This window comes from Gymnoscopelus microlampas (genome assembly GCF_963454915.1).
Source record: "Gymnoscopelus microlampas genome assembly, chromosome: 10".
Taxonomy (NCBI): Eukaryota; Metazoa; Chordata; class Actinopteri; order Myctophiformes; family Myctophidae; genus Gymnoscopelus; species Gymnoscopelus microlampas.
This window is the reverse complement of record NC_139947.1, coordinates 18,273,563-18,285,627: the sequence shown is the minus strand read 5'-3', so window position 1 is coordinate 18,285,627 and position 12,065 is coordinate 18,273,563.

Genomic DNA, 12,065 nt, shown 5'->3' with positions numbered 1-12,065 from the left:
GATCGGCTATTTCCACTATTAATGTTTATTTTTAAGTATAAAGTAATTAAATGTGTTATTTGTCAGATCTGCCCTGTGCAACTTTTGTTTACGAAAGCTAAAAGCCAAACAGAAATGTAATTTGTATTCATAATGTTCCATTCATTGTCAACGACAGAAACACAATTACGTTAATCGCAATTATTTGAGTGATAATTAATCGTCAACTTAAATGTGTAATGGTGACAGTCCTAACTCTACCATACAAATTGGATCAAATTACATTTCGTTCATAAAAAAAAAGTTACAGAGTGAGGCTTTAACACCTGTGAAGGAAGTAACACAGCTATTAATGTCAAATGGATGCAGTGAAAAAAAGGCCTATTACATCCTGTGTCTCTGCAGCCACTATACCACAGCTAATTCCACCTATGAACCTTCATGCTTGACAATAGGAGATAAGCTTGTTTTACCCTCCTAGTAAAACGCTGTGGTTGGAGGGTAAGGTAGCTGTTTGTTAGCTTTACAAGGGTCGCACAAACCCCCAGTGATAGCAGGTGAACCCAGACGGCTGCTAGTAAAGTTGAGTTAAACACAGTCTCACAAGAAGACAAGACAACACCTGCAGAAACACAGCTCCTATTACATAGTACTGTGTGTGTGTGTGTGTGTGTGTGTGTGTGTGTGTGTGTGTGTGTGTGTGTGTGTGTGTGTGTGTGTGTGTGTGTGTGTGTGTGTGTGTTTTATCTATATTTTGGAGATGACATGTATGTTTTCAAATGTGTGGTGCCATGCAATGTGCTTGTGTGCCTGCCTGTATGTCTTTCTATGTTGTGTGTGTGTGTGTGTGTGTGTGTGCGCACGCACGTGTGCATGCATGTCCGTGTGTTCCTCTCTGTGACCGTGTGTGTCCGTGTGTGTGTGTGTGTGTGTGTGTCAGTGGGTGTGGATGTCCACTGATGGTAGCCCATTCAAGAAGGTGCATTATTGTTCTAATGAATGTCCTACTAAACTCCTGTAATAACACTGGTGTTTTATAGTGTGTTGTTATTGCAGCACTGTGCCAATAAAACAGGTCTCATGTTGCACCGGAGTGCAAAAAAAGTCTCCCCCCCACCAGGAGAGAGAGATGGCTGGCCAGATATGAAAGGATGGACTGGGTTTGTGCACCACTAGCCTCGCAGTAGCAAGACGATTAAGCCTGATTTGTGCTTCATTGTGTGACGTGTGAGCTCACAACGTGGCGCGGATGCAACGCGTTGTGAGCAGTGGTGGAAAAAGTCCTCACATTTTTTACTTGAGTAAAAGTATCAATACTGCAATGTAGAAATACTCAGTTAATGTCCAGAATTCAACATTTACTTGAGTGAAAGTTCAAAAGTATTGGTTTAAAATTGTACTTAAAGTACCAAAAGTAGAAAGTAGGGTTGTCCGATATTGGCTTTTTTACCGATAACCGATATACCGATATTGTCCAACTCTTAATTACCGATACCGATATCAACCGATACCGATATATGCGGGGATTATTGTGATTAGGGTAAGCTCAAATTTCATATCACACACACCATATACAGTAAGAACTCCTGTAACTTATTTATAAAGCAAAAAAAAAAAAAAAATTTTTCTTTTTTCAAAAACCGATACCGATATTTTCCCGATATCAATTTTTATGCTAATATCGGCCGATAATATCGGGAGGCCGATAAAATCGGACATCCCTAGTAGAAAGTACTCATTATGCAAAATGTCCCATTTCACAAGCTTTCAAATGTATAAAATGTATACAAATCTTTAGAAAATAGCAGATCTACAAGCTCACAATGCGTCGCATCGCGACGCATTGTGAGCTTGTAGATCGGCTATTTTCAAATGGCCGAAATGTATATAGTGCTGAAGGGGTTAAGGGGTTGTACTTAAAGTACAGTACTTGAGTAAACGTTACTTTACACCACTGGTTGTGAGCTTGTAGATCGACTATTTTCAGGAGCATGAACTAAGCCTGATGGATATGCCTGGGGCTCAGTTATAGAAAAGTGGACATACCCCCCCTCCCCCCAAGCCCAAAAGAAGTAAACATTTGTGACAGACTTATGAAATGACCAACCACAGGCCGACCACAGACCAGACAATGACCTCCATTACAGCCCAGCCATGGAACTCTTAGCTCGAGACAAATCATATTATAGATTAAACATTATATTATAGACAAATGACTGAATATCAGCATAGGTCAGTCACTGCATCATTGACCTATAATACTACTATATAATGCTATATTATAGCATCTGTCTGTCTGTCTGTCTGTCTGTCTGTCTGTCTGTCTATCCCAATAGAATACAGCATGCTTTATTGGCATGGCGGTTCCAAAGCATCAATCTCTTCCCCCCTCTTTCTCCCTGTCTCACTCCGTCTTCTTCTCTTTGTCCTCAATTACTCTCCCCATCTCCTCTCATTAAACTATAAAATAACCATATTGCAGTTGTGAGTCATCTCCGATTATCTCCGCCAGATTCCCTGATAAAGAGTGCTGTTTCAGAGCCTCTGTGAAAAAAGCACTGCAAATCCCTTCTAAATGACTCAATGGCTGCAGGCTAAATGATGCTCTCTCTCTCTCTCTCTCTCTCTCTCTCTCTCTCTCTCTCTCTCTCTCTCTCTCTCTCCTCTCTCTCTCTCTCTCTCTCTCTCTCTCTCTCTCTCTCTCTCTCTCTCTCTCTCTCTCTCTCTCTCTCTCTCTCCTCTCTCTCTCTCTCTTCTCTCTCTCTCTCTCTCTCTCTCTCTCTCTCTCTCTCTCTCTCTCTCTCTCTCTCTCTCTCTCTCTCTCTCTCTCTCTCTCTCTCTCTCTCTCTCTCTCTCTCTCTCTCTCTCTCTCTCTCTCTCTCTCTCTCTCTCTCTCTCTCACACACACACACATGCTCGTGCGTGTTCTTGTTTGGTCAAATTATCTGGCAGTGGCAACATGCGTTCTTCCCTGCTATAGGCTCTTTGTTTGGAGCAGTGTGTGTGCGTGTGTGTGTGTGTGTGTGTTTATACAGTTGTCTGTGGAGCGTGTGACTGTAGTTTACACATCGCTGTGTGTTGTTGGGCCTGTTCAGATGGACAGATTGTGGGTGACATGAATGAAAATGTCAGCTTTTCTGTTGCTGATTTGAAAACTTATCACCTACACACAGACAAATCAATCATTTTCTCCCTCCCTCCCTAGCGCACACACGCACACAACGCACACACACACACACACACACACACACACACACACACACAGATTCACGGTCTAGGGAAAAAGATACATAAATTGTGCAGGGAAGGAACAGATTGAAGTAGATTGTAAGGTACTGTTGATGTGTTTGTGTGTATATTGTTACACAGGGCACATATTGGACAGCACACATGCGCGCACACACACACACACACGCACGCACACACACCTACACACGCACATATTGATCTCGCTTATAGTAAATGTAAGCGGTTGGCCTAGTATTAGAGATGCAACTAATGTATTGACTATTTTATTCTATTAATAACTTGTTTGATTAATCAAATAATGAGTGAAACAGCAGCCTATACATAACGTATATGGTATAAATGTATACATTTGAAAACTTGTGAAATGCCATTGCCATTACTTTTGTCAGTCATTTTTGAATTCCGGACTTTTACTTGTAACAGAGTATTTCTACATTGCAGTATTGATACTTTTACTTAAGTAAAACAATTTGAGTACTTTTTCCACCACTGCTGGTCACACACATATGCTTCAGAAGTGTCAGCGTCCCGTTTACTTCCACTCTATGGGAGCATGGGGACGGAGCATCCAGTTGTGGCGTGTTTTAGCTTTTTACCCCCCTTTCTCCCCAATGTAGTCATCATTATGCCAATGAATTCCTCCCCACGCACATTTCTGTGTGTTATCACCGCTGTTGTATAGCCCCCACCGAGAGGGTGGGGGCTCGTGTAATAAAAAAGATCCAGTCAGTCAATTATCAATGACATCAGAAGCTGACACTAGAGAGAGCTCAACAGAAACAAAAAAGTCTCTGAGCTGAGCTATTTGCATACTGCATGTATGCTGCTGTTTGTTTATTGTCTACTTATATAGTAATATGTACTTATCTAGTAATATGTACTTATCTAGTAATATGTACTTGTGTAGCAGTAGGTGCTTGTGTAGCAATAGGTACTTCTGCGCCTGTGTCAAAGTGCTTGTTGAAAAGCTGCACTTCTGCATAGGAGAAAAAGATCTCTATCTCTCACACACACACACACACACACACACACACACACACACACACACACACACACACACACACACGCGTACACGCAAGCACGCACGCACGCACTTTGAGTGCTAATTGGCATGGACAACAACAATCTTAATATAGGAATCATGTTCATCAATTTGAAGTGCTTTGTTTTGCACTCTTATAAAATGTCTGAGTTGCCTAGGGATGGATAGATTGAGCGAGAAAGAAACTTTTGGCCTTTTAGACGTTTTGTTTTGTTTTGTTGTGTTGTGGAACGTGTGTAGCTTTCTTAATTATTTTGACCATGCACTTAAATAAAAGCTTCCTGAATGACCTGAATCAGACAACAGCTCCATGGTTGTTGCTCTTTAAAAAGCATGCATTATCAAAATGAAAGAAAACAAACCATGAGGATATTGCAAGTGGGTCCCCAAAAAAAACAAAAAACTATTGTTGCTATATCAGTGGTGCTCAAACTTTCTCTTGTCAAGGACCCCCAAAATGATATGTTTTGGGGCGCCGATCCCCATCAAAGTATGTTGTTCCAGGGACCCCCAGAAGCAAAGATTTGAGTTAAAAATGTTGTTTCAAAAAAATATATATATTCAAAGATTTTCAGATAATGTTCAAGATTTTTCAAACAATAGCAGATCTACAAGCAAAAATAGCAGATCTACAAGCTCATTGCGCGGCACCGAGTGCCGCGCAATGAGCTTGTAGATCTGCTATTTTTTAATAGCAGATGATATATATATATATTTTTATACATGCACCCCTGGTGCAAATATAAAAATAATGGTTATAACTAAAATCTAAAATGACACAGATGCGTTCCCGTATTGAATGGGTTGGTCAGATGGGTGGGCCGCGAAAAAGCCAGGTTTTTGTGGTCTGGTGGTGTAAGCGAGGCAGGCAGTGAGAACACACGCTGCCTCCCACAGTCCAACCAGTTGACTGGATGATGAAGTGATTACGTCTCTGCAGTCGTTGGATGAGACTCACAATCCAGCTCATCAACACATCTTTATGACTCTCTCAACGGCTGGCAGTCCAGCTGCCTCTGTCAGCCTACACAAACCAACTGCTTCTCTCTGTGTGTGTGTGTGTGTGTGTGTGTGTGTGTGTGTGTGTGTGTGTGTGTGTGTGTGTGTGTGTGTGTGTGTGTGTGTGTGTGTGTGTGTGTGTGTGTGTGTGTGTGTGTGTGTGTGTGTGTGTGTGTGTGTGTGTGTGATCTTCCTAGCGACTCTGCTATAAATTACTGTTTAAATTAATTGAATTCTCGAGAAGCATTTTTTTTGCATACAGTACATGCACTATTTTACACTTAAGAAACAAAAAAAAATAGCGAAAATAGCCAATCTACAAGCTCACAATGCGTTGAGATTTGTCACGTGATGAGTTTATAGATCTGCTACTTCCGTTGCTTTTTGAAAATTATTTAATTAAAATCGATATTTTTAGTAATCGAATTAGATTAGTTCGATTAACTATTGCTAACCCATAGTTCACATGCTGTATGCCCATGTACTGGACATCCATTCCTAATACACAAATCCTATGCATGTGCATGTGTTTAATCCCAGTGTGTGCAAGACGCATAAATGGTTGAGGTGTTTTGGTACAGATGTGCCATTTCAAAACTTCAAATGTCCTGCCATCGCCAAGACAGTCAATTTTCAGGGGATTCCCAGGGCAATAAGAGGGACAAAGAAGGGCATTTAAAATGCTGAATTGTTTTGATGATCACTGTTTTTATGATGCTAATTAATTTGAGCAACTGGTCAAGGACCTCTTCAAATCACCTTTCACCTTTTTGGTTGTTTGGCAATTACGGTATGTCTGGAGATCTGTAGTCTGGACGACTACTTGCAGACCATATGCTGGTGTGACCGTGTGCTTCTCTGAAGCCCCTGCTACCACTGATCCAGAATGCCGCAGCATGCCTGCCCTTCAACCTTCCAAAATGCCCACACTTCTGCTCTCACTCCGCTAGGCTCCCGCGGTTGCTGTCGTGTTCGCATCCAATTCCCAAAACACTGGTGATGATGACCTACGATGCCGCCATGGCACGATCCACCCATACACCCCCTCCAACACACTTAGTATAAGCCAACACAGGACATCTGTCCCCTACATTCCCTATGACACCCTATGGCCAACACTCCACCGGCCCTATTTTCGCCGGAGCCTTACCCGTTATCCTTAAACTTCTTTGACATTTTTTGCTATTTTTAAAAACATTTTCAAATAGTTCAATTAGCCGATGTACATTGACACGTTTTGAGCTTAGTAGATTGGCTATTTGAACTATTTGAAAATGAGGCACCGGCGAAAATAGGACTCCATATGTCCTATACTCTTCTACCTTCTGGCTCCCAAGCTGTGGAATGACCTCTGACCCCCCCCCTGCAAACTCGTCTGAAACACAGTCTGAAAACTCACCTCTTAAGACTACACCTCACCAGCGGCGGACTGGCCATTTGGCGTACCGCGGTTCGGACCAAAATGCCAGGGCTGAATTTTGGTCCCAGTCCGGCCCTGCACCTCACCCCCTAGCACTCCCTGTTTATCATTGTGTCTCTACATTGGTGCTTTCTTGCTGTTTTCTTTTAACCTGTTAAAGGTAGGGTAAGTGATATTTTTGGGTTAAAACAAAAAGTATTTTGTTAAAAGGTTAAAGCACTATATTCTGAAATGCATTTTCTGTTTTATAAAGAGGTGGAGAGACAAGGAGACTCCTTTTACTGAACAAACACTCTATAGCAATGAGTACTATCAGAATATAGAGCTATTTAACACTTATTTTAACCAAAGAAAATCACTTACCCTACCTTTAAGGCCTGAGTCCGATTCTTAGTGTTTTCTAAATCCTAACAGTTTTTTTGAAAAAAATATAAAAGAATATTTTTTCACGATTTTTCAAAAAATAGCAGATGTACAAGCTCATAGCGCGGCACTCGGTGCCGCGCTATGAGCTTGTATATCTGCTATTTTTGAATAGCCAAAGAAATCTTAAAGTGACACAGATGCGTTCCAGGTCTTAATGGGTTAAATGTTATTTCGCCACTGTAAGTGGTATATACCTCCATTTAGATTGATGATGGTTACAGTGCAGTACTTTAGGGTAGATGCTTGTTATATTATTTAGATGCTGGCGGGTGTGAGTCGTGTGACTAGCATCTATTTAGATAGATGCTAGTTATGTCATTTAGATAGATGCTAGGTTTGATGTCTCCCCGCTATCCTACGGTTACTTTGAAGCACATGCTTGTGTTTTCTCAGCAGTCTAATTACTCAACCACCCTGTACTATAGTATGTTGACCAGGGTTCATGCCACGTATATACTCTGATCTCGCACTTTGTAATGTTGAACCTCAGCATCCCTATTCTGGGGTGGAACATTCGCCGAAAAAAAAAAAAGCAAATCTACAAGCTCGCAATGCGCTGCGAACTTGTAGATCGGCTGTTTTTGGCGCAGAGATTTGGTGTGGACCGTCCAAGAACAGTTGCAACCCAGGTTAGTTTCACCAGGACTAGTAGAGGGTTTAAGTGGTTAACCCATTAAGACCTGGAACGCATCTGTGTCACTTTAGATTTCTTTGGCTATTCAAAAAATAGCAGATCTACAAGCTCATAGCGCGGCACCGAGTGCCGCGCTATGAGCTTGTAGATCTGCTATTTTTGAAAAATCGTGTTTTTTTTTTTTTAATAGATTCTTTTCAAAAAACTGTTAGGATTTAGAAAACATTTTTAAGAATCGCCTCAGGTCACATTGACTGACTGCCCTCAAAGTAGAGCCTATCTATCTATCTATCTATCTATCGATCAATCGATCAGTCGATCTGTCGATCTGTCGATCGATCGATCTGTCAATAGGTCGGTGGGTCTGTCTGTCTGTCTGTCGGTCTGTCTGTCTGTCCATCTACCTAATGGAGTTCATATCACGTCTGCGGTTGGGAGCTACTTTTGTAAACACTGACTCATTGTAATGTCACAACAGGTCGTGAGCACTTCTTAAATTGCTCCCCTTCTGCCAATCCTCCATCTCTCTCTCCATCTCTCTCCATCTCCCTCCCTCCCTCCAGAAGCCTGTTGGAAGCCAAGCGAGGAGAGGAGAGGAGAGGAGGGTGTGTGTGTGTGTGTGAGAGGAATACTCTCTGGCATATTAGTTCCTGTCAATGTTCCGCCTCAGGAGAATGAATTCCTGATACGAGACTCATCTCATTCAAGTGTTTCTGCCTTTCGGCCTCCTCTCTGCTGGCCTTGCGTGACCTCCACTGTATATCATTACCTCTTAGCTCCATGTTTTGACTTTTTATCTTTGTTTTTTTGTGTGATTTTTTTCTGTAAATTGATGCCCTACTTTGTCATACCACATTGTTACACAAAAAAGTTTTGAGCATGTAGATCAGCTATTTCTGATACTTTTGAATTATAATTTTGGAGGAGGTTTTCACCTGACTGCTACGATATACTGACTGTGTGTGTGTGTGTGTGTGTGTGTGTGTGTGTGTGTGTGTGTGTGTGTGTGTGTGTGTGTGTGTGTGTGTGTGTGTGTGTGTGTGTGTGTGTGTGTGTGTGTGTGTGTGTGTGTGTGTGTGTGTGTGTGTGTGTGTGTGTGTGTGTGTGTGTGTGTGTGTGTGTGTGTGTGCTATAATTGTGAAGGCTAAATATAGGTATGTTGTGCGGCGGTGTAACACAAAATAGCCAATCTACAAGCTGACAACGCATTGCATTGTGACACGGTGTGAGCTTGTAGATCGGCTTTGTCTGGCGCGCCGCACCGTTGAGCAACTAAGGGTTCGGGTTAAACAGGGCCCAAAGAAAAGTGTGTGTGTGTGACTGTGTGTGTGTGTGTGGGTTCACTGTGCTGTGTGGTAAAGAAGTGACTGTGCTGTGAGTCTCATGAGCTGAGGTGAGGTAAGGTGAGATAAGATCAAGTTTAACCCATTAAGACCGGGAACGCATCTGTATCATTTTAGATTTGAACCACTTTAACCATTAAAGTGGTTCAAATCTGATTATCTCATTATACTATGTGATATACAAGCGCTTATATGCGCTATACAAGCTCATAGCGCGGCACCAAGTGCCGTGCTATGAGCTTGCAGATTTGATATTTTTGAAAAATCTTTAACATTTTGTGCAAATCTTTGAATTTATATATATTTTTAAAGGTAACTTTTTTTACTCAAATCTTTGCTGCTGGGGGTCCCTGGAACAAAATATTTTGGGGCTCCTTGACATGAAAAAGTTTGAGAACCACTCATATTATAGCAACATAAGTGTTTCAGAAAACTGTAGGATTTAGAAGATATTTGTAGAATCCCCAGAAGCAAAGATTTGAGTTACAAATGTTTGTTTAAAAATATACATAATATTCAAAGATTTGCACATATTTTCATGATTTTTCAAAAATAGCAGATCTGCAAGCTCATAGCGCGGCACTCGGTGCCGCGCTATGAGCTTGCAGATCTACTATTTTTGAATAGCCAAAGAAATCTAAAAAAACGACACAGATGCGTTCCCGGTCTCAATGGCTTAATAACAAGAAAAGATAAAGAGATTATTATAAAGATGTGATGAGAAGCATTTGGATGCTCTGCGATGAAGCGATAAGATAAGATGAGATAAGATAAGACAAGGTATCACCAGGATCCCTCGGGGGGAATTGGTTATGAATATAGATGGAGCTGCAATACAATAAAACGTGATTTGGCAGCAAAATATCGCCGTATATCTTCTCCACACAAAATACGTAATGGAGAGATTTTTGCATATATCTATAATTCATGTAGGCTACCGTCCAGTACACAACGACAAGAAACGATGTTAAAAATACAAAGTAGACTAGATGCATTTTTCAAGTGTATTTGCTAGACAGTGTTTTAGTCGAGAGTGTGTTTAGAGTGTGTGGTTTACACTGCAGTGTGTGTGTGTGTATACAGTAAGTGTGTTTACAGTGTGTAGTTTGTGTACGTGTGTGCAGGTTTTAAAGAAAGAATGCCATATGTTACATTATCATTACAATCTTAAAGGAGTGGTTCACCGGAAATGACTTATTTTCTATCAATTACACACCCCATGAAGCCTTGAATTCATGGAAATTATTTTTGTTTTTTGCCGCATTCTTGAGCCAATAATTTGATGACCTGCGGAGACTCAATGGAGACTCTTTGAGTGTCCGTCGGTCGTCAAATTATTATATTATAGTGTAATTGATAGAATATAAGTCACTTTTTTGGGTGAACTACTCCTTTAAGTGTTTATTTGGGGACCCACTTGCAATATTCTCACAGCCCACTAGTGGGCCAGAATCACTGGTGTACACAATGTATATTATGTTGAGTGCAGTGTACCTGGACATGTTTATATTTAGTTGGTAAACATTGCTGTATGGATACAGGACGCAGGCACGGGTAAACAAAGTGTGCGCGCACGTGCGTGCGTGCAGCATGTGTGTGCGTGCGTGCATGTGTGATATAAAGTAAATATCATGTCCCAGGAGTGTATGTATCCACTCACATGTCATTCATATTTAATAGCCACTAATGCAGTGCCCGTTTGGGGCATGCCTGTTCGGAACAGTGGAACAAACTGACAGAGGAAACAAAATCAAGGGTTTTCCATGATTCCCTTTAAAAGAGCCCTTAAATAACAAATACAGTCGTTTTTATGGTCTAACTAGGTTAATTTTAATGTATTATTATGCACTTAATTGAAATACAAAAATATATTTGGTCATGGCATCTTTAATTAAAATGTTCTTACATGTTTTACAGTATATTGTATAGATTTTATGTTGTTGCACTGTCATGTTGTTTTATGGTGTAGGGTGTTTCTATGTCGAGTGGACCCAATGGAATTAAGCCATCGGGAGTTTTTATTTCCATTCTTAAATTATCCTCGGTGATGACAGTCCACTTCACGATGATAGTCATGACGTGCTAATGTACTATTTTCTATGCTGTTACCAAATTAAATCGATCTCTCAATCAATCTCTCAATCAATCAATCAATCAATCAATCAATCAATTAAAAACAGGCCTATTGTTTGCTCCTGGTATTGCTCCTTGCAGCATTACATTACATTACATTACATTACATTACATTACAGTCATTTAGCAGACGCTTTTATCCAAAGCGACTTACAATAAGTGTATTCAACATAGGTAGGGAACGAAACTACTAATCACCAGAGGTCTTAAGTGTATTTCCTGTAAAAACAAGCAACCAAGAGTATACCTAGCGCTAAGGTAAAAGTGCAATATATCAGCTATCTACTTTCAAGCACATGAGATAAAATAGCCAAATCAAATGAGCACGAGCTAATCAATCCAATACAACAATAGTTCCTAAACTAGTTAACAACAAGTAGGCCAGGCAAAGAGGAAGGGTAGTGTTTCCTGAAGAGGTGGGTTTTCAGCCTGCGGCGAAAGATGGGCAGTGACTCTGCTGTCCTGACATCAGTGGGAAGTTCATTCCACCACTGTGGGGCCAGAACAGAAAAAAGTCGTGACCGTGTCGATCGACCAGAAGGACCGTTGAGTGGCGGGGGAGTCAGTCGCCCCTTGGTGGCCGACCGGAGTGGTCGGGAAGGGTTGTGGGCATTGACCAATACCCGGAGGTAAGAGGGAGCTGTTCCTTTCACTGCCCTATAGGCTAGCACCAGGGTTTTAAACTGAATGCGAGCCGCTACGGGGAGCCAGTGCAGGGAACGGAGAAGGATAGTTGTGTGAGAGAACTTGGGGCGGTTGAACACCAGACGAGCCGCAGCTTTCTGAACAAGCTCCAGGGGTCTGATGGCAGATGCCGGAGCGCCAGCCAGGAGGGAGTTG